Genomic DNA, 16460 nt, shown 5'->3' on the forward strand with positions numbered 1-16460 from the left:
CTTATAGGCTGGCTGTGGCTGCGACCGGTGGCACAAAACAGCCAGAAAAACCATACGAGCAACAAAGTGTGCACACACATCCGAGACCGTTTGCAGAAGCGCAGTTTGACCAGTGTCGTCTTTAAAAGGAAAGTTTTCAGAGCGCTTTCCGCCTTACGGCCATACTACCCTGAGAACGCCCGATCTCGTCCGATCTCGGAAGCTAAGCAGGGGCGGGCCTGGTTAGTACTTGAATGGGAGACCGCCTGGGAATACCAGGTGCTGTAAGCTTTTTAGGCTCTTGGCTTTCAGCAGAGGGCGCTGTTTCCCACTTCTTGGAAAACGCCATCACTTTGAATGGAGGAAGAGTATTTATTTTGCCCTCATGTGAGGAACATCCATCTACAGTATTTGTCTCTCTGCTGTGAAGTTCAAACAGGCTTATAGGCTGGCTGTGGCTGCGACCGGTGGCACAAAACAGCCAGAAAAACCATACGAGCAGCAAAGTGTGCACACACATCCGAGACCGTTTGCAGAGGCGCAGTTTGACCAGTGTCGTCTTTAAAAGGAAAGTTTTCAGAGAGCTTTCCGGCTTACGGCCATACTACCCTGGGAACGCCCGATCTCGTCCGATCTCGGCAGCTAAGCAGGGCCGGGCCTGGTTAGTACTTGGATGGGAGACCGCCTGGGAATTCCAGGTGCTGTAAGCTTTTTAGGCTCTTGGCTTTCAGCAGAGGGCGCTGTTTCCCACTTCTTGGAAAACGCCATCACTTTGAATGGAGGAAGAGTATTTATTTTGCCCTCATGTGAGGAACATCCATCTATTTGTCTCTCTGCTGTGAAGTTCAAACAGGCCTATAGGCTGGCTGTGGCTGCGACCGGTGGCACAAAACAGCCAGAAAAACCATACGAGCAGCAAAGTGTGCACACACATCCGAGACCGTTTGCAGAAGCGCAATTTGACCAGTGTCGTCTTTAAAAGGAAAGTTTTCAGAGAGCTTTCCGGCTTACGGCCATACTACCCTGAGAACGCCCGATCTCGTCCGATCTCGGAAGCTAAGCAGGGGCGGGCCTGGTTAGTACTTGGATTGGAGACCGCCTGGGAATACCAGGTGCTGTAAGCTTTTTAGGCTCTTGGCTTTCAGCAGAGGGCGCTGTTTCCCACTTCTTGGAAAACGCCATCACTTTGAATGGAGGAAGAGTATTTATTTTGCCCTCATGTGAGGACCATCCATCTACAGTGTTTTTCTATCTGCTGTGAAGTTCAAACAGGCTTATAGGCTGGCTGTGGCTGCGACCGGTGGCACAAAACAGCCAGAAAAACCATACGAGCAGCAAAGTGTGCACACACATCCGAGACCGTTTGCAGAAGCGCAGTTTGACCAGTGTCGTCTTTAAAAGGAAAGTTTTCAGAGAGCTTTCCGGCTTACGGCCATACTACCCTGAGAACGCCCGATCTCGTCCGATCTCGGAAGCTAAGCAGGGGCGGGCCTGGTTAGTACTTGGATGGGAGACCGCCTGGGAATACCAGGTGCTGTAAGCTTTTTAGGCTCTTGGCTTTCAGCAGAGGGCGCTGTTTCCCACTTCTTGGAAAACGCCATCACTTTGAATGGAGGAAGAGTATTTATTTTGCCCTCATGTGAGGAACATCCATCTACAGTGTTTTTCTATCTGCTGTGAAGTTCAAACAGGCTTATAGGCTGGCTGTGGCTGCGACCGGTGGCACAAAACAGCCAGAAAAACCATACGAGCAGCAAAGTGTGCACACACATCCGAGACCGTTTGCAGAAGCGCAGTTTGACCAGTGTCGTCTTTAAAAGGAAAGTTTTCAGAGAGCTTTCCGGCTTACGCCATACTACCCTGAGAATGCCCGATCTCGTCCGATCTCGGAAGCTAAGCAGGGGCGGGCCTGGTTAGTACTTGGATGGGAGACCGCCTGGGAATACCAGGTGCTGTAAGCTTTTTAGGCTCTTGGCTTTCAGCAGAGGGCGCTGTTTCCCACTTCTTGGAAAACGCCATCACTTTGAATGGAGGAAGAGTATTTATTTGCCCTCATGTGAGGAACATCCATCTACAGTATTTGTCTCTCTGCTGTGAAGTTCAAACAGGCTTATAGGCTGGCTGTGGCTGCGACCGGTGGCACAAAACAGCCAGAAAAACCATACGAGCAGCAAAGTGTGCACACACATCCGAGACCGTTTGCAGAGGCGCAGTTTGACCAGTGTCGTCTTTAAAAGGAAAGTTTTCAGAGAGCTTTCCGGCTTACGGCCATACTACCCTGAGAACGCCCGATCTCGTCCGATCTCGGAAGCTAAGCAGGGGCGTGCCTGGTTAGTACTTGGATGGGAGACGGCCTGGGAATACCAGGTGCTGTAAGCTTTTTAGGCTCTTGGCTTTCAGCAGAGGGCGCTGTTTCCCACTTCTTGGAAAACGCCATCACTTTGAATGGAGGAAGAGTATTTATTTTGCCCTCATGTGAGGAACATCCATCTACAGTGTTTTTCTATCTGCTGTGAAGTTCAAACAGGCTTATAGGCTGGCTGTGGCTGCGACCGGTGGCACAAAACAGCCAGAAAAACCATACGAGCAGCAAAGTGTGCACACACATCCGAGACCGTTTGCAGAAGCGCAGTTTGACCAGTGTCGTCTTTAAAAAGAAAGTTTTCAGAGAGCTTTCTGGCTTACGGCCATACTACCCTGAGAACGCCCGATCTCGTCCGATCTCGGAAGCTAAGCAGGGGCGGGCCTGGTTAGTACTTGGATGGGAGACCGCCTGGGAATACCAGGTGCTGTAAGCTTTTTAGGCTCTTGGCGTTCAGCAGAGGGCGCTGTTTCCCACTTCTTGGAAAACGCCATCACTTTGAATGGAGGAAGAGTATTTATTTTGCCCTCATGTGAGGAACATCCATCTACAGTATTTGTCTCTCTGCTGTGAAGTTCAAACAGGCTTATAGGCTGGCTGTGGCTGCGACCGGTGGCACAAAACAGCCAGAAAAACCATACGAGCAGCAAAGTGTGCACACACATCCGAGACCGTTTGCAGAAGCGCAGTTTGACCAGTGTCGTCTTTAAAAGGAAAGTTTTCAGAGAGCTTTCCGGCTTACGGCCATACTATCCTGAGAACGCCCGATCTCGTCCGATCTCGGAAGCTAAGCAGGGCCGGGCCTGGTTAGTACTTGGATGGGAGACCGCCTGGGAATTCCAGGTGCTGTAAGCTTTTTAGGCTCTTGGCTTTCAGCAGAGGGCGCTGTTTCCCACTTCTTGGAAAACGCCATCACTTTGAATGGAGGAAGAGTATTTATTTTGCCCTCATGTGAGGAACATCCATCTATTTGTCTCTCTGCTGTGAAGTTCAAACAGGCCTATAGGCTGGCTGTGGCTGCGACCGGTGGCACAAAACAGCCAGAAAAACCATACGAGCAGCAAAGTGTGCACACACATCCGAGACCGTTTGCAGAAGCGCAATTTGACCAGTGTCGTCTTTAAAAGGAAAGTTTTCAGAGAGCTTTCCGGCTTACGGCCATACTACCCTGAGAACGCCCGATCTCGTCCGATCTCGGAAGCTAAGCAGGGGCGGGCCTGGTTAGTACTTGGATTGGAGACCGCCTGGGAATACCAGGTGCTGTAAGCTTTTTAGGCTCTTGGCTTTCAGCAGAGGGCGCTGTTTCCCACTTCTTGGAAAACGCCATCACTTTGAATGGAGGAAGAGTATTTATTTTGCCCTCATGTGAGGACCATCCATCTACAGTGTTTTTCTATCTGCTGTGAAGTTCAAACAGGCTTATAGGCTGGCTGTGGCTGCGACCGGTGGCACAAAACAGCCAGAAAAACCATACGAGCAGCAAAGTGTGCACACACATCCGAGACCGTTTGCAGAAGCGCAGTTTGACCAGTGTCGTCTTTAAAAGGAAAGTTTTCAGAGAGCTTTCCGGCTTACGGCCATACTACCCTGAGAACGCCCGATCTCGTCCGATCTCGGAAGCTAAGCAGGGGCGGGCCTGGTTAGTACTTGGATGGGAGACCGCCTGGGAATACCAGGTGCTGTAAGCTTTTTAGGCTCTTGGCTTTCAGCAGAGGGCGCTGTTTCCCACTTCTTGGAAAACGCCATCACTTTGAATGGAGGAAGAGTATTTATTTTGCCCTCATGTGAGGAACATCCATCTACAGTGTTTTTCTATCTGCTGTGAAGTTCAAACAGGCTTATAGGCTGGCTGTGGCTGCGACCGGTGGCACAAAACAGCCAGAAAAACCATACGAGCAGCAAAGTGTGCACACACATCCGAGACCGTTTGCAGAAGCGCAGTTTGACCAGTGTCGTCTTTAAAAGGAAAGTTTTCAGAGAGCTTTCCGGCTTACGCCATACTACCCTGAGAATGCCCGATCTCGTCCGATCTCGGAAGCTAAGCAGGGGCGGGCCTGGTTAGTACTTGGATGGGAGACCGCCTGGGAATACCAGGTGCTGTAAGCTTTTTAGGCTCTTGGCTTTCAGCAGAGGGCGCTGTTTCCCACTTCTTGGAAAACGCCATCACTTTGAATGGAGGAAGAGTATTTATTTGCCCTCATGTGAGGAACATCCATCTACAGTATTTGTCTCTCTGCTGTGAAGTTCAAACAGGCTTATAGGCTGGCTGTGGCTGCGACCGGTGGCACAAAACAGCCAGAAAAACCATACGAGCAGCAAAGTGTGCACACACATCCGAGACCGTTTGCAGAGGCGCAGTTTGACCAGTGTCGTCTTTAAAAGGAAAGTTTTCAGAGAGCTTTCCGGCTTACGGCCATACTACCCTGAGAACGCCCGATCTCGTCCGATCTCGGAAGCTAAGCAGGGGCGTGCCTGGTTAGTACTTGGATGGGAGACCGCCTGGGAATACCAGGTGCTGTAAGCTTTTTAGGCTCTTGGCTTTCAGCAGAGGGCGCTGTTTCCCACTTCTTGGAAAACGCCATCACTTTGAATGGAGGAAGAGTATTTATTTTGCCCTCATGTGAGGAACATCCATCTACAGTGTTTTTCTATCTGCTGTGAAGTTCAAACAGGCTTATAGGCTGGCTGTGGCTGCGACCGGTGGCACAAAACAGCCAGAAAAACCATACGAGCAGCAAAGTGTGCACACACATCCGAGACCGTTTGCAGAAGCGCAGTTTGACCAGTGTCGTCTTTAAAAAGAAAGTTTTCAGAGAGCTTTCTGGCTTACGGCCATACTACCCTGAGAACGCCCGATCTCGTCCAATCTCGGAAGCTAAGCAGGGGCGGGCCTGGTTAGTACTTGGATGGGAGACCGCCTGGGAATACCAGGTGCTGTAAGCTTTTTAGGCTCTTGGCGTTCAGCAGAGGGCGCTGTTTCCCACTTCTTGGAAAACGCCATCACTTTGAATGGAGGAAGAGTATTTATTTTGCCCTCATGTGAGGAACATCCATCTACAGTATTTGTCTCTCTGCTGTGAAGTTCAAACAGGCTTATAGGCTGGCTGTGGCTGCGACCGGTGGCACAAAACAGCCAGAAAAACCATACGAGCAGCAAAGTGTGCACACACATCCGAGACCGTTTGCAGAAGCGCAGTTTGACCAGTGTCGTCTTTAAAAGGAAAGTTTTCAGAGAGCTTTCCGGCTTACGGCCATACTATCCTGAGAACGCCCGATCTCGTCCGATCTCGGAAGCTAAGCAGGGCCGGGCCTGGTTAGTACTTGGATGGGAGACCGCCTGGGAATTCCAGGTGCTGTAAGCTTTTTAGGCTCTTGGCTTTCAGCAGAGGGCGCTGTTTCCCACTTCTTGGAAAACGCCATCACTTTGAATGGAGGAAGAGTATTTATTTTGCCCTCATGTGAGGAACATCCATCTATTTGTCTCTCTGCTGTGAAGTTCAAACAGGCCTATAGGCTGGCTGTGGCTGCGACCGGTGGCACAAAACAGCCAGAAAAACCATACGAGCAGCAAAGTGTGCACACACATCCGAGACCGTTTGCAGAAGCGCAATTTGACCAGTGTCGTCTTTAAAAGGAAAGTTTTCAGAGAGCTTTCCGGCTTACGGCCATACTACCCTGAGAACGCCCGATCTCGTCCGATCTCGGAAGCTAAGCAGGGGCGGGCCTGGTTAGTACTTGGATTGGAGACCGCCTGGGAATACCAGGTGCTGTAAGCTTTTTAGGCTCTTGGCTTTCAGCAGAGGGCGCTGTTTCCCACTTCTTGGAAAACGCCATCACTTTGAATGGAGGAAGAGTATTTATTTTGCCCTCATGTGAGGACCATCCATCTACAGTGTTTTTCTATCTGCTGTGAAGTTCAAACAGGCTTATAGGCTGGCTGTGGCTGCGACCGGTGGCACAAAACAGCCAGAAAAACCATACGAGCAGCAAAGTGTGCACACACATCCGAGACCGTTTGCAGAAGCGCAGTTTGACCAGTGTCGTCTTTAAAAGGAAAGTTTTCAGAGAGCTTTCCGGCTTACGGCCATACTACCCTGAGAACGCCCGATCTCGTCCGATCTCGGAAGCTAAGCAGGGGCGGGCCTGGTTAGTACTTGGATGGGAGACCGCCTGGGAATACCAGGTGCTGTAAGCTTTTTAGGCTCTTGGCTTTCAGCAGAGGGCGCTGTTTCCCACTTCTTGGAAAACGCCATCACTTTGAATGGAGGAAGAGTATTTATTTTGCCCTCATGTGAGGAACATCCATCTACAGTGTTTTTCTATCTGCTGTGAAGTTCAAACAGGCTTATAGGCTGGCTGTGGCTGCGACCGGTGGCACAAAACAGCCAGAAAAACCATACGAGCAGCAAAGTGTGCACACACATCCGAGACCGTTTGCAGAAGCGCAGTTTGACCAGTGTCGTCTTTAAAAGGAAAGTTTTCAGAGAGCTTTCCGGCTTACGGCCATACTATCCTGAGAACGCCCGATCTCGTCCGATCTCGGAAGCTAAGCAGGGGCGGACCAGGTTAGTACTTGGATGGGAGACCGCCTGGGAATACCAGGTGCTGTAAGCTTTTTAGGCTCTTGGCTTTCAGCAGAGGGCGCTGTTTCCCACTTCTTGGAAAACGCCATCACTTTGAATGGAGGAAGAGTATTTATTTTGCCCTCATGTGAGGAACATCCATCTATTTGTCTCTCTGCTGTGAAGTTCAAACAGGCCTATAGGCTGGCTGTGGCTGCGACCGGTGGCACAAAACAGCCAGAAAAACCATACAAGCAGCAAAGTGTGCACACACATCCGAGACCGTTTGCAGAAGCGCAATTTGACCAGTGTCGTCTTTAAAAGGAAAGTTTTCAGAGAGCTTTCCGGCTTACGGCCATACTACCCTGAGAACGCCCGATCTCGTCCGATCTCGGAAGCTAAGCAGGGGCGGGCCTGGTTAGTACTTGGATGGGAGACCGCCTGGGAATACCAGGTGCTGTAAGCTTTTTAGGCTCTTGGCTTTCAGCAGAGGGCGCTGTTTCCCACTTCTTGGAAAACGCCATCACTTTGAATGGAGGAAGAGTATTTATTTTGCCCTCATGTGAGGAACATCCATCTACAGTATTTGTCTCTCTGCTGTGAAGTTCAAACAGGCTTATAGGCTGGCTGTGGCTGCGACCGGTGGCACAAAACAGCCAGAAAAACCATACGAGCAGCAAAGTGTGCACACACATCCGAGACCGTTTGCAGAAGCGCAGTTTGACCAGTGTCGTCTTTAAAAGGAAAGTTTTCAGAGAGCTTTCCGGCTTACGGCCATACTATCCTGAGAACGCCCGATCTCGTCCGATCTCGGAAGCTAAGCAGGGGCGGACCTGGTTAGTACTTGGATGGGAGACCGCCTGGGAATACCAGGTGCTGTAAGCTTTTTAGGCTCTTGGCTTTCAGCAGAGGGCGCTGTTTCCCACTTCTTGGAAAACGCCATCACTTTGAATGGAGGAAGAGTATTTATTTTGCCCTCATGTGAGGAACATCCATCTATTTGTCTCTCTGCTGTGAAGTTCAAACAGGCCTATTTGCTGGCTGTGGCTGCGACCGGTGGCACAAAACAGCCAGAAAAACCATACGAGCAGCAAAGTGTGCACACACATCCGAGACCGTTTGCAGAAGCGCAGTTTGACCAGTGTCGTCTTTAAAAGGAAAGTTTTCAGAGAGCTTTCCGGCTTACGGCCATACTACCCTGAGAACGCCCGATCTCGTCTGATCTCGGAAGCTAAGCAGGGGCGGGCCTGGTTAGTACTTGGATGGGAGACCGCCTGGGAATACCAGGTGCTGTAAGCTTTTTAGGCTCTTGGCTTTCAGCAGAGGGCGCTGTTTCCCACTTCTTGGAAAACGCCATCACTTTGAATGGAGGAAGAGTATTTATTTTGCCCTCATGTGAGGAACATCCATCTACAGTGTTTTTCTATCTGCTGTGAAGTTCAAACAGGCTTATAGGCTGGCTGTGGCTGCGACCGGTGGCACAAAACAGCCAGAAAAACCATACGAGCAGCAAAGTGTGCACACACATCCGAGACCGTTTGCAGAAGCGCAGTTTGACCAGTGTCGTCTTTAAAAGGAAAGTTTTCAGAGAGCTTTCCGGCTTACGGCCATACTACCCTGAGAACGCCCGATCTCGTCCGATCTCGGAAGCTAAGCAGGGGCGGGCCTGGTTTCCCACTTCTTGGAAAACGCCATCACTTTGAATGGAGGAAGAGTATTTATTTTGCCCTCATGTGAGGAACATCCATCTACAGTATTTGTCTCTCTGCTGTGAAGTTCAAACAGGCTTATAGGCTGGCTGTGGCTGCGACCGGTGGCACAAAACAGCCAGAAAAACCATACGAGCAGCAAAGTGTGCACACACATCCGAGACCGTTTGCAGAGGCGCAGTTTGACCAGTGTCGTCTTTAAAAGGAAAGTTTTCAGAGAGCTTTCCGGCTTACGGCCATACTACCCTGGGAACGCCCGATCTCGTCCGATCTCGGCAGCTAAGCAGGGCCGGGCCTGGTTAGTACTTGGATGGGAGACCGCCTGGGAATTCCAGGTGCTGTAAGCTTTTTAGGCTCTTGGCTTTCAGCAGAGGGCGCTGTTTCCCACTTCTTGGAAAACGCCATCACTTTGAATGGAGGAAGAGTATTTATTTTGCCCTCATGTGAGGAACATCCATCTATTTGTCTCTCTGCTGTGAAGTTCAAACAGGCCTATAGGCTGGCTGTGGCTGCGACCGGTGGCACAAAACAGCCAGAAAAACCATACGAGCAGCAAAGTGTGCACACACATCCGAGACCGTTTGCAGAAGCGCAATTTGACCAGTGTCGTCTTTAAAAGGAAAGTTTTCAGAGAGCTTTCCGGCTTACGGCCATACTACCCTGAGAACGCCCGATCTCGTCCGATCTCGGAAGCTAAGCAGGGGCGGGCCTGGTTAGTACTTGGATTGGAGACCGCCTGGGAATACCAGGTGCTGTAAGCTTTTTAGGCTCTTGGCTTTCAGCAGAGGGCGCTGTTTCCCACTTCTTGGAAAACGCCATCACTTTGAATGGAGGAAGAGTATTTATTTTGCCCTCATGTGAGGACCATCCATCTACAGTGTTTTTCTATCTGCTGTGAAGTTCAAACAGGCTTATAGGCTGGCTGTGGCTGCGACCGGTGGCACAAAACAGCCAGAAAAACCATACGAGCAGCAAAGTGTGCACACACATCCGAGACCGTTTGCAGAAGCGCAGTTTGACCAGTGTCGTCTTTAAAAGGAAAGTTTTCAGAGAGCTTTCCGGCTTACGGCCATACTACCCTGAGAACGCCCGATCTCGTCCGATCTCGGAAGCTAAGCAGGGGCGGGCCTGGTTAGTACTTGGATGGGAGACCGCCTGGGAATACCAGGTGCTGTAAGCTTTTTAGGCTCTTGGCTTTCAGCAGAGGGCGCTGTTTCCCACTTCTTGGAAAACGCCATCACTTTGAATGGAGGAAGAGTATTTATTTTGCCCTCATGTGAGGAACATCCATCTACAGTGTTTTTCTATCTGCTGTGAAGTTCAAACAGGCTTATAGGCTGGCTGTGGCTGCGACCGGTGGCACAAAACAGCCAGAAAAACCATACGAGCAGCAAAGTGTGCACACACATCCGAGACCGTTTGCAGAAGCGCAGTTTGACCAGTGTCGTCTTTAAAAGGAAAGTTTTCAGAGAGCTTTCCGGCTTACGCCATACTACCCTGAGAATGCCCGATCTCGTCCGATCTCGGAAGCTAAGCAGGGGCGGGCCTGGTTAGTACTTGGATGGGAGACCGCCTGGGAATACCAGGTGCTGTAAGCTTTTTAGGCTCTTGGCTTTCAGCAGAGGGCGCTGTTTCCCACTTCTTGGAAAACGCCATCACTTTGAATGGAGGAAGAGTATTTATTTGCCCTCATGTGAGGAACATCCATCTACAGTATTTGTCTCTCTGCTGTGAAGTTCAAACAGGCTTATAGGCTGGCTGTGGCTGCGACCGGTGGCACAAAACAGCCAGAAAAACCATACGAGCAGCAAAGTGTGCACACACATCCGAGACCGTTTGCAGAGGCGCAGTTTGACCAGTGTCGTCTTTAAAAGGAAAGTTTTCAGAGAGCTTTCCGGCTTACGGCCATACTACCCTGAGAACGCCCGATCTCGTCCGATCTCGGAAGCTAAGCAGGGGCGTGCCTGGTTAGTACTTGGATGGGAGACCGCCTGGGAATACCAGGTGCTGTAAGCTTTTTAGGCTCTTGGCTTTCAGCAGAGGGCGCTGTTTCCCACTTCTTGGAAAACGCCATCACTTTGAATGGAGGAAGAGTATTTATTTTACCCTCATGTGAGGAACATCCATCTATTTGTCTCTCTGCTGTGAAGTTCAAACAGGCCTATAGGCTGGCTGTGGCTGCGACCGGTGGCACAAAACAGCCAGAAAAACCATACGAGCAGCAAAGTGTGCACACACATCCGAGACCGTTTGCAGAAGCGCAATTTGACCAGTGTCGTCTTTAAAAGGAAAGTTTTCAGAGAGCTTTCCGGCTTACGGCCATACTACCCTGAGAACGCCCGATCTCGTCCGATCTCGGAAGCTAAGCAGGGGCGGGCCTGGTTAGTACTTGGATTGGAGACCGCCTGGGAATACCAGGTGCTGTAAGCTTTTTAGGCTCTTGGCTTTCAGCAGAGGGCGCTGTTTCCCACTTCTTGGAAAACGCCATCACTTTGAATGGAGGAAGAGTATTTATTTTGCCCTCATGTGAGGACCATCCATCTACAGTGTTTTTCTATCTGCTGTGAAGTTCAAACAGGCTTATAGGCTGGCTGTGGCTGCGACCGGTGGCACAAAACAGCCAGAAAAACCATACGAGCAGCAAAGTGTGCACACACATCCGAGACCGTTTGCAGAAGCGCAGTTTGACCAGTGTCGTCTTTAAAAGGAAAGTTTTCAGAGAGCTTTCCGGCTTACGGCCATACTACCCTGAGAACGCCCGATCTCGTCCGATCTCGGAAGCTAAGCAGGGGCGGGCCTGGTTAGTACTTGGATGGGAGACCGCCTGGGAATACCAGGTGCTGTAAGCTTTTTAGGCTCTTGGCTTTCAGCAGAGGGCGCTGTTTCCCACTTCTTGGAAAACGCCATCACTTTGAATGGAGGAAGAGTATTTATTTTGCCCTCATGTGAGGAACATCCATCTACAGTGTTTTTCTATCTGCTGTGAAGTTCAAACAGGCTTATAGGCTGGCTGTGGCTGCGACCGGTGGCACAAAACAGCCAGAAAAACCATACGAGCAGCAAAGTGTGCACACACATCCGAGACCGTTTGCAGAAGCGCAGTTTGACCAGTGTCGTCTTTAAAAGGAAAGTTTTCAGAGAGCTTTCCGGCTTACGCCATACTACCCTGAGAATGCCCGATCTCGTCCGATCTCGGAAGCTAAGCAGGGGCGGGCCTGGTTAGTACTTGGATGGGAGACCGCCTGGGAATACCAGGTGCTGTAAGCTTTTTAGGCTCTTGGCTTTCAGCAGAGGGCGCTGTTTCCCACTTCTTGGAAAACGCCATCACTTTGAATGGAGGAAGAGTATTTATTTGCCCTCATGTGAGGAACATCCATCTACAGTATTTGTCTCTCTGCTGTGAAGTTCAAACAGGCTTATAGGCTGGCTGTGGCTGCGACCGGTGGCACAAAACAGCCAGAAAAACCATACGAGCAGCAAAGTGTGCACACACATCCGAGACCGTTTGCAGAGGCGCAGTTTGACCAGTGTCGTCTTTAAAAGGAAAGTTTTCAGAGAGCTTTCCGGCTTACGGCCATACTACCCTGAGAACGCCCGATCTCGTCCGATCTCGGAAGCTAAGCAGGGGCGTGCCTGGTTAGTACTTGGATGGGAGACCGCCTGGGAATACCAGGTGCTGTAAGCTTTTTAGGCTCTTGGCTTTCAGCAGAGGGCGCTGTTTCCCACTTCTTGGAAAACGCCATCACTTTGAATGGAGGAAGAGTATTTATTTTGCCCTCATGTGAGGAACATCCATCTACAGTGTTTTTCTATCTGCTGTGAAGTTCAAACAGGCTTATAGGCTGGCTGTGGCTGCGACCGGTGGCACAAAACAGCCAGAAAAACCATACGAGCAGCAAAGTGTGCACACACATCCGAGACCGTTTGCAGAAGCGCAGTTTGACCAGTGTCGTCTTTAAAAAGAAAGTTTTCAGAGAGCTTTCTGGCTTACGGCCATACTACCCTGAGAACGCCCGATCTCGTCCAATCTCGGAAGCTAAGCAGGGGCGGGCCTGGTTAGTACTTGGATGGGAGACCGCCTGGGAATACCAGGTGCTGTAAGCTTTTTAGGCTCTTGGCGTTCAGCAGAGGGCGCTGTTTCCCACTTCTTGGAAAACGCCATCACTTTGAATGGAGGAAGAGTATTTATTTTGCCCTCATGTGAGGAACATCCATCTACAGTATTTGTCTCTCTGCTGTGAAGTTCAAACAGGCTTATAGGCTGGCTGTGGCTGCGACCGGTGGCACAAAACAGCCAGAAAAACCATACGAGCAGCAAAGTGTGCACACACATCCGAGACCGTTTGCAGAAGCGCAGTTTGACCAGTGTCGTCTTTAAAAGGAAAGTTTTCAGAGAGCTTTCCGGCTTACGGCCATACTATCCTGAGAACGCCCGATCTCGTCCGATCTCGGAAGCTAAGCAGGGCCGGGCCTGGTTAGTACTTGGATGGGAGACCGCCTGGGAATTCCAGGTGCTGTAAGCTTTTTAGGCTCTTGGCTTTCAGCAGAGGGCGCTGTTTCCCACTTCTTGGAAAACGCCATCACTTTGAATGGAGGAAGAGTATTTATTTTGCCCTCATGTGAGGAACATCCATCTATTTGTCTCTCTGCTGTGAAGTTCAAACAGGCCTATAGGCTGGCTGTGGCTGCGACCGGTGGCACAAAACAGCCAGAAAAACCATACGAGCAGCAAAGTGTGCACACACATCCGAGACCGTTTGCAGAAGCGCAATTTGACCAGTGTCGTCTTTAAAAGGAAAGTTTTCAGAGAGCTTTCCGGCTTACGGCCATACTACCCTGAGAACGCCCGATCTCGTCCGATCTCGGAAGCTAAGCAGGGGCGGGCCTGGTTAGTACTTGGATTGGAGACCGCCTGGGAATACCAGGTGCTGTAAGCTTTTTAGGCTCTTGGCTTTCAGCAGAGGGCGCTGTTTCCCACTTCTTGGAAAACGCCATCACTTTGAATGGAGGAAGAGTATTTATTTTGCCCTCATGTGAGGACCATCCATCTACAGTGTTTTTCTATCTGCTGTGAAGTTCAAACAGGCTTATAGGCTGGCTGTGGCTGCGACCGGTGGCACAAAACAGCCAGAAAAACCATACGGGCAGCAAAGTGTGCACACACATCCGAGACCGTTTGCAGAAGCGCAGTTTGACCAGTGTCGTCTTTAAAAGGAAAGTTTTCAGAGAGCTTTCCGGCTTACGGCCATACTACCCTGAGAACGCCCGATCTCGTCCGATCTCGGAAGCTAAGCAGGGGCGGGCCTGGTTAGTACTTGGATGGGAGACCGCCTGGGAATACCAGGTGCTGTAAGCTTTTTAGGCTCTTGGCTTTCAGCAGAGGGCGCTGTTTCCCACTTCTTGGAAAACGCCATCACTTTGAATGGAGGAAGAGTATTTATTTTGCCCTCATGTGAGGAACATCCATCTACAGTGTTTTTCTATCTGCTGTGAAGTTCAAACAGGCTTATAGGCTGGCTGTGGCTGCGACCGGTGGCACAAAACAGCCAGAAAAACCATACGAGCAGCAAAGTGTGCACACACATCCGAGACCGTTTGCAGAAGCGCAGTTTGACCAGTGTCGTCTTTAAAAGGAAAGTTTTCAGAGAGCTTTCCGGCTTACGGCCATACTATCCTGAGAACGCCCGAAATCGTCCGATCTCGGAAGCTAAGCAGGGGCGGACCAGGTTAGTACTTGGATGGGAGACCGCCTGGGAATACCAGGTGCTGTAAGCTTTTTAGGCTCTTGGCTTTCAGCAGAGGGCGCTGTTTCCCACTTCTTGGAAAACGCCATCACTTTGAATGGAGGAAGAGTATTTATTTTGCCCTCATGTGAGGAACATCCATCTATTTGTCTCTCTGCTGTGAAGTTCAAACAGGCCTATAGGCTGGCTGTGGCTGCGACCGGTGGCACAAAACAGCCAGAAAAACCATACAAGCAGCAAAGTGTGCACACACATCCGAGACCGTTTGCAGAAGCGCAATTTGACCAGTGTCGTCTTTAAAAGGAAAGTTTTCAGAGAGCTTTCCGGCTTACGGCCATACTACCCTGAGAACGCCCGATCTCGTCCGATCTCGGAAGCTAAGCAGGGGCGGGCCTGGTTAGTACTTGGATGGGAGACCGCCTGGGAATACCAGGTGCTGTAAGCTTTTTAGGCTCTTGGCTTTCAGCAGAGGGCGCTGTTTCCCACTTCTTGGAAAACGCCATCACTTTGAATGGAGGAAGAGTATTTATTTTGCCCTCATGTGAGGAACATCCATCTACAGTATTTGTCTCTCTGCTGTGAAGTTCAAACAGGCTTATAGGCTGGCTGTGGCTGCGACCGGTGGCACAAAACAGCCAGAAAAACCATACGAGCAGCAAAGTGTGCACACACATCCGAGACCGTTTGCAGAAGCGCAGTTTGACCAGTGTCGTCTTTAAAAGGAAAGTTTTCAGAGAGCTTTCCGGCTTACGGCCATACTATCCTGAGAACGCCCGATCTCGTCCGATCTCGGAAGCTAAGCAGGGGCGGACCTGGTTAGTACTTGGATGGGAGACCGCCTGGGAATACCAGGTGCTGTAAGCTTTTTAGGCTCTTGGCTTTCAGCAGAGGGCGCTGTTTCCCACTTCTTGGAAAACGCCATCACTTTGAATGGAGGAAGAGTATTTATTTTGCCCTCATGTGAGGAACATCCATCTATTTGTCTCTCTGCTGTGAAGTTCAAACAGGCCTATTTGCTGGCTGTGGCTGCGACCGGTGGCACAAAACAGCCAGAAAAACCATACGAGCAGCAAAGTGTGCACACACATCCGAGACCGTTTGCAGAAGCGCAGTTTGACCAGTGTCGTCTTTAAAAGGAAAGTTTTCAGAGAGCTTTCCGGCTTACGGCCATACTACCCTGAGAACGCCCGATCTCGTCCGATCTCGGAAGCTAAGCAGGGGCGGGCCTGGTTAGCACTTGGATGGGAGACCGCCTGGGAATACCAGGTGCTGTAAGCTTTTTAGGCTCTTGGCTTTCAGCAGAGGGCGCTGTTTCCCACTTCTTGGAAAACGCCATCACTTTGAATGGAGGAAGAGTATTTATTTTGCCCTCATGTGAGGAACATCCATCTACAGTGTTTTTCTATCTGCTGTGAAGTTCAAACAGGCTTATAGGCTGGCTGTGGCTGCGACCGGTGGCACAAAACAGCCAGAAAAACCATACGAGCAGCAAAGTGTGCACACACATCCGAGACCGTTTGCAGAAGCGCAGTTTGACCAGTGTCGTCTTTAAAAGGAAAGTTTTCAGAGAGCTTTCCGGCTTACGGCCATACTACCCTGAGAACGCCCGATCTCGTCCGATCTCGGAAGCTAAGCAGGGGCGGGCCTGGTTTCCCACTTCTTGGAAAACGCCATCGCTTTGAATGGAGGAAGAGTATTTATTTTGCCCTCATGTGAGGAACATCCATCTACAGTATTTGTCTCTCTGCTGTGAAGTTCAAACAGGCTTATAGGCTGGCTGTGGCTGCGACCGGTGGCACAAAACAGCCAGAAAAACCATACGAGCAGCAAAGTGTGCACACACATCCGAGACCGTTTGCAGAGGCGCAGTTTGACCAGTGTCGTCTTTAAAAGGAAAGTTTTCAGAGAGCTTTCCGGCTTACGGCCATACTACCCTGAGAACGCCCGATCTCGTCCGATCTCGGAAGCTAAGCAGGGGCGTGCCTGGTTAGTACTTGGATGGGAGACCGCCTGGGAATAACAGGTGCTGTAAGCTTTTTAGGCTCTTGGCTTTCAGCAGAGGGCGCTGTTTCCCACTTCTTGGAAAACGCCATCACTTTGAATG

General features: G+C 50.4%; 38 non-coding genes across 38 annotated transcripts; all 38 read left to right on the forward strand.

Annotated features, from left to right (window-relative positions):
* Positions 1–151: 151 nt before the first annotated feature.
* On the forward strand, positions 152–270 carry LOC129183916 (5S ribosomal RNA). The gene has a single exon (XR_008571322.1). It is a non-coding gene; the product is annotated as a 5S ribosomal RNA (ribosomal RNA).
* A 300-nt stretch (positions 271–570) lies between these two features.
* Positions 571–689, forward strand: LOC129184503 (5S ribosomal RNA). Its single transcript, XR_008571877.1, has one exon. It is a non-coding gene; the product is annotated as a 5S ribosomal RNA (ribosomal RNA).
* A 295-nt stretch (positions 690–984) lies between these two features.
* On the forward strand, positions 985–1103 carry LOC129183919 (5S ribosomal RNA). Its single transcript, XR_008571325.1, has one exon. It is a non-coding gene; the product is annotated as a 5S ribosomal RNA (ribosomal RNA).
* A 300-nt stretch (positions 1104–1403) lies between these two features.
* LOC129183487 (5S ribosomal RNA) lies at positions 1404–1522 on the forward strand. The gene has a single exon (XR_008570905.1). It is a non-coding gene; the product is annotated as a 5S ribosomal RNA (ribosomal RNA).
* Positions 1523–1822: 300 nt separating this feature from the next.
* LOC129183999 (5S ribosomal RNA) lies at positions 1823–1940 on the forward strand. The gene has a single exon (XR_008571405.1). It is a non-coding gene; the product is annotated as a 5S ribosomal RNA (ribosomal RNA).
* A 299-nt stretch (positions 1941–2239) lies between these two features.
* Positions 2240–2358, forward strand: LOC129183998 (5S ribosomal RNA). Its single transcript, XR_008571404.1, has one exon. It is a non-coding gene; the product is annotated as a 5S ribosomal RNA (ribosomal RNA).
* A 300-nt stretch (positions 2359–2658) lies between these two features.
* Positions 2659–2777, forward strand: LOC129183498 (5S ribosomal RNA). Its single transcript, XR_008570916.1, has one exon. It is a non-coding gene; the product is annotated as a 5S ribosomal RNA (ribosomal RNA).
* A 300-nt stretch (positions 2778–3077) lies between these two features.
* On the forward strand, positions 3078–3196 carry LOC129184520 (5S ribosomal RNA). Its single transcript, XR_008571893.1, has one exon. It is a non-coding gene; the product is annotated as a 5S ribosomal RNA (ribosomal RNA).
* A 295-nt stretch (positions 3197–3491) lies between these two features.
* Positions 3492–3610, forward strand: LOC129183920 (5S ribosomal RNA). The gene has a single exon (XR_008571326.1). It is a non-coding gene; the product is annotated as a 5S ribosomal RNA (ribosomal RNA).
* A 300-nt stretch (positions 3611–3910) lies between these two features.
* Positions 3911–4029, forward strand: LOC129183510 (5S ribosomal RNA). The gene has a single exon (XR_008570927.1). It is a non-coding gene; the product is annotated as a 5S ribosomal RNA (ribosomal RNA).
* A 300-nt stretch (positions 4030–4329) lies between these two features.
* Positions 4330–4447, forward strand: LOC129184000 (5S ribosomal RNA). The gene has a single exon (XR_008571406.1). It is a non-coding gene; the product is annotated as a 5S ribosomal RNA (ribosomal RNA).
* Positions 4448–4746: 299 nt separating this feature from the next.
* LOC129183902 (5S ribosomal RNA) lies at positions 4747–4865 on the forward strand. The gene has a single exon (XR_008571308.1). It is a non-coding gene; the product is annotated as a 5S ribosomal RNA (ribosomal RNA).
* Positions 4866–5165: 300 nt separating this feature from the next.
* LOC129183881 (5S ribosomal RNA) lies at positions 5166–5284 on the forward strand. Its single transcript, XR_008571288.1, has one exon. It is a non-coding gene; the product is annotated as a 5S ribosomal RNA (ribosomal RNA).
* Positions 5285–5584: 300 nt separating this feature from the next.
* LOC129184521 (5S ribosomal RNA) lies at positions 5585–5703 on the forward strand. The gene has a single exon (XR_008571894.1). It is a non-coding gene; the product is annotated as a 5S ribosomal RNA (ribosomal RNA).
* A 295-nt stretch (positions 5704–5998) lies between these two features.
* On the forward strand, positions 5999–6117 carry LOC129183921 (5S ribosomal RNA). The gene has a single exon (XR_008571327.1). It is a non-coding gene; the product is annotated as a 5S ribosomal RNA (ribosomal RNA).
* Positions 6118–6417: 300 nt separating this feature from the next.
* Positions 6418–6536, forward strand: LOC129183521 (5S ribosomal RNA). The gene has a single exon (XR_008570938.1). It is a non-coding gene; the product is annotated as a 5S ribosomal RNA (ribosomal RNA).
* A 300-nt stretch (positions 6537–6836) lies between these two features.
* LOC129183594 (5S ribosomal RNA) lies at positions 6837–6955 on the forward strand. Its single transcript, XR_008571008.1, has one exon. It is a non-coding gene; the product is annotated as a 5S ribosomal RNA (ribosomal RNA).
* Positions 6956–7250: 295 nt separating this feature from the next.
* On the forward strand, positions 7251–7369 carry LOC129183532 (5S ribosomal RNA). Its single transcript, XR_008570949.1, has one exon. It is a non-coding gene; the product is annotated as a 5S ribosomal RNA (ribosomal RNA).
* A 300-nt stretch (positions 7370–7669) lies between these two features.
* LOC129183688 (5S ribosomal RNA) lies at positions 7670–7788 on the forward strand. The gene has a single exon (XR_008571102.1). It is a non-coding gene; the product is annotated as a 5S ribosomal RNA (ribosomal RNA).
* A 295-nt stretch (positions 7789–8083) lies between these two features.
* Positions 8084–8202, forward strand: LOC129184507 (5S ribosomal RNA). Its single transcript, XR_008571881.1, has one exon. It is a non-coding gene; the product is annotated as a 5S ribosomal RNA (ribosomal RNA).
* Positions 8203–8840: 638 nt separating this feature from the next.
* Positions 8841–8959, forward strand: LOC129184504 (5S ribosomal RNA). Its single transcript, XR_008571878.1, has one exon. It is a non-coding gene; the product is annotated as a 5S ribosomal RNA (ribosomal RNA).
* Positions 8960–9254: 295 nt separating this feature from the next.
* Positions 9255–9373, forward strand: LOC129183922 (5S ribosomal RNA). The gene has a single exon (XR_008571328.1). It is a non-coding gene; the product is annotated as a 5S ribosomal RNA (ribosomal RNA).
* A 300-nt stretch (positions 9374–9673) lies between these two features.
* Positions 9674–9792, forward strand: LOC129183543 (5S ribosomal RNA). The gene has a single exon (XR_008570960.1). It is a non-coding gene; the product is annotated as a 5S ribosomal RNA (ribosomal RNA).
* Positions 9793–10092: 300 nt separating this feature from the next.
* LOC129184002 (5S ribosomal RNA) lies at positions 10093–10210 on the forward strand. Its single transcript, XR_008571408.1, has one exon. It is a non-coding gene; the product is annotated as a 5S ribosomal RNA (ribosomal RNA).
* A 299-nt stretch (positions 10211–10509) lies between these two features.
* LOC129183903 (5S ribosomal RNA) lies at positions 10510–10628 on the forward strand. The gene has a single exon (XR_008571309.1). It is a non-coding gene; the product is annotated as a 5S ribosomal RNA (ribosomal RNA).
* A 295-nt stretch (positions 10629–10923) lies between these two features.
* Positions 10924–11042, forward strand: LOC129183924 (5S ribosomal RNA). Its single transcript, XR_008571330.1, has one exon. It is a non-coding gene; the product is annotated as a 5S ribosomal RNA (ribosomal RNA).
* A 300-nt stretch (positions 11043–11342) lies between these two features.
* LOC129183557 (5S ribosomal RNA) lies at positions 11343–11461 on the forward strand. The gene has a single exon (XR_008570972.1). It is a non-coding gene; the product is annotated as a 5S ribosomal RNA (ribosomal RNA).
* A 300-nt stretch (positions 11462–11761) lies between these two features.
* On the forward strand, positions 11762–11879 carry LOC129184003 (5S ribosomal RNA). The gene has a single exon (XR_008571409.1). It is a non-coding gene; the product is annotated as a 5S ribosomal RNA (ribosomal RNA).
* Positions 11880–12178: 299 nt separating this feature from the next.
* LOC129183904 (5S ribosomal RNA) lies at positions 12179–12297 on the forward strand. Its single transcript, XR_008571310.1, has one exon. It is a non-coding gene; the product is annotated as a 5S ribosomal RNA (ribosomal RNA).
* Positions 12298–12597: 300 nt separating this feature from the next.
* LOC129183882 (5S ribosomal RNA) lies at positions 12598–12716 on the forward strand. The gene has a single exon (XR_008571289.1). It is a non-coding gene; the product is annotated as a 5S ribosomal RNA (ribosomal RNA).
* A 300-nt stretch (positions 12717–13016) lies between these two features.
* On the forward strand, positions 13017–13135 carry LOC129184523 (5S ribosomal RNA). The gene has a single exon (XR_008571896.1). It is a non-coding gene; the product is annotated as a 5S ribosomal RNA (ribosomal RNA).
* Positions 13136–13430: 295 nt separating this feature from the next.
* LOC129183925 (5S ribosomal RNA) lies at positions 13431–13549 on the forward strand. Its single transcript, XR_008571331.1, has one exon. It is a non-coding gene; the product is annotated as a 5S ribosomal RNA (ribosomal RNA).
* Positions 13550–13849: 300 nt separating this feature from the next.
* On the forward strand, positions 13850–13968 carry LOC129183568 (5S ribosomal RNA). Its single transcript, XR_008570983.1, has one exon. It is a non-coding gene; the product is annotated as a 5S ribosomal RNA (ribosomal RNA).
* Positions 13969–14268: 300 nt separating this feature from the next.
* LOC129184020 (5S ribosomal RNA) lies at positions 14269–14387 on the forward strand. The gene has a single exon (XR_008571425.1). It is a non-coding gene; the product is annotated as a 5S ribosomal RNA (ribosomal RNA).
* A 295-nt stretch (positions 14388–14682) lies between these two features.
* LOC129183580 (5S ribosomal RNA) lies at positions 14683–14801 on the forward strand. The gene has a single exon (XR_008570994.1). It is a non-coding gene; the product is annotated as a 5S ribosomal RNA (ribosomal RNA).
* A 300-nt stretch (positions 14802–15101) lies between these two features.
* LOC129183689 (5S ribosomal RNA) lies at positions 15102–15220 on the forward strand. The gene has a single exon (XR_008571103.1). It is a non-coding gene; the product is annotated as a 5S ribosomal RNA (ribosomal RNA).
* A 295-nt stretch (positions 15221–15515) lies between these two features.
* LOC129183917 (5S ribosomal RNA) lies at positions 15516–15634 on the forward strand. The gene has a single exon (XR_008571323.1). It is a non-coding gene; the product is annotated as a 5S ribosomal RNA (ribosomal RNA).
* A 638-nt stretch (positions 15635–16272) lies between these two features.
* Positions 16273–16391, forward strand: LOC129183972 (5S ribosomal RNA). The gene has a single exon (XR_008571377.1). It is a non-coding gene; the product is annotated as a 5S ribosomal RNA (ribosomal RNA).
* Positions 16392–16460: the final 69 nt, after the last annotated feature.

The sequence above is a fragment of the Dunckerocampus dactyliophorus genome, chromosome 6, assembly GCF_027744805.1.
Source record: "Dunckerocampus dactyliophorus isolate RoL2022-P2 chromosome 6, RoL_Ddac_1.1, whole genome shotgun sequence".
Classification (NCBI taxonomy): Eukaryota; Metazoa; Chordata; class Actinopteri; order Syngnathiformes; family Syngnathidae; genus Dunckerocampus; species Dunckerocampus dactyliophorus.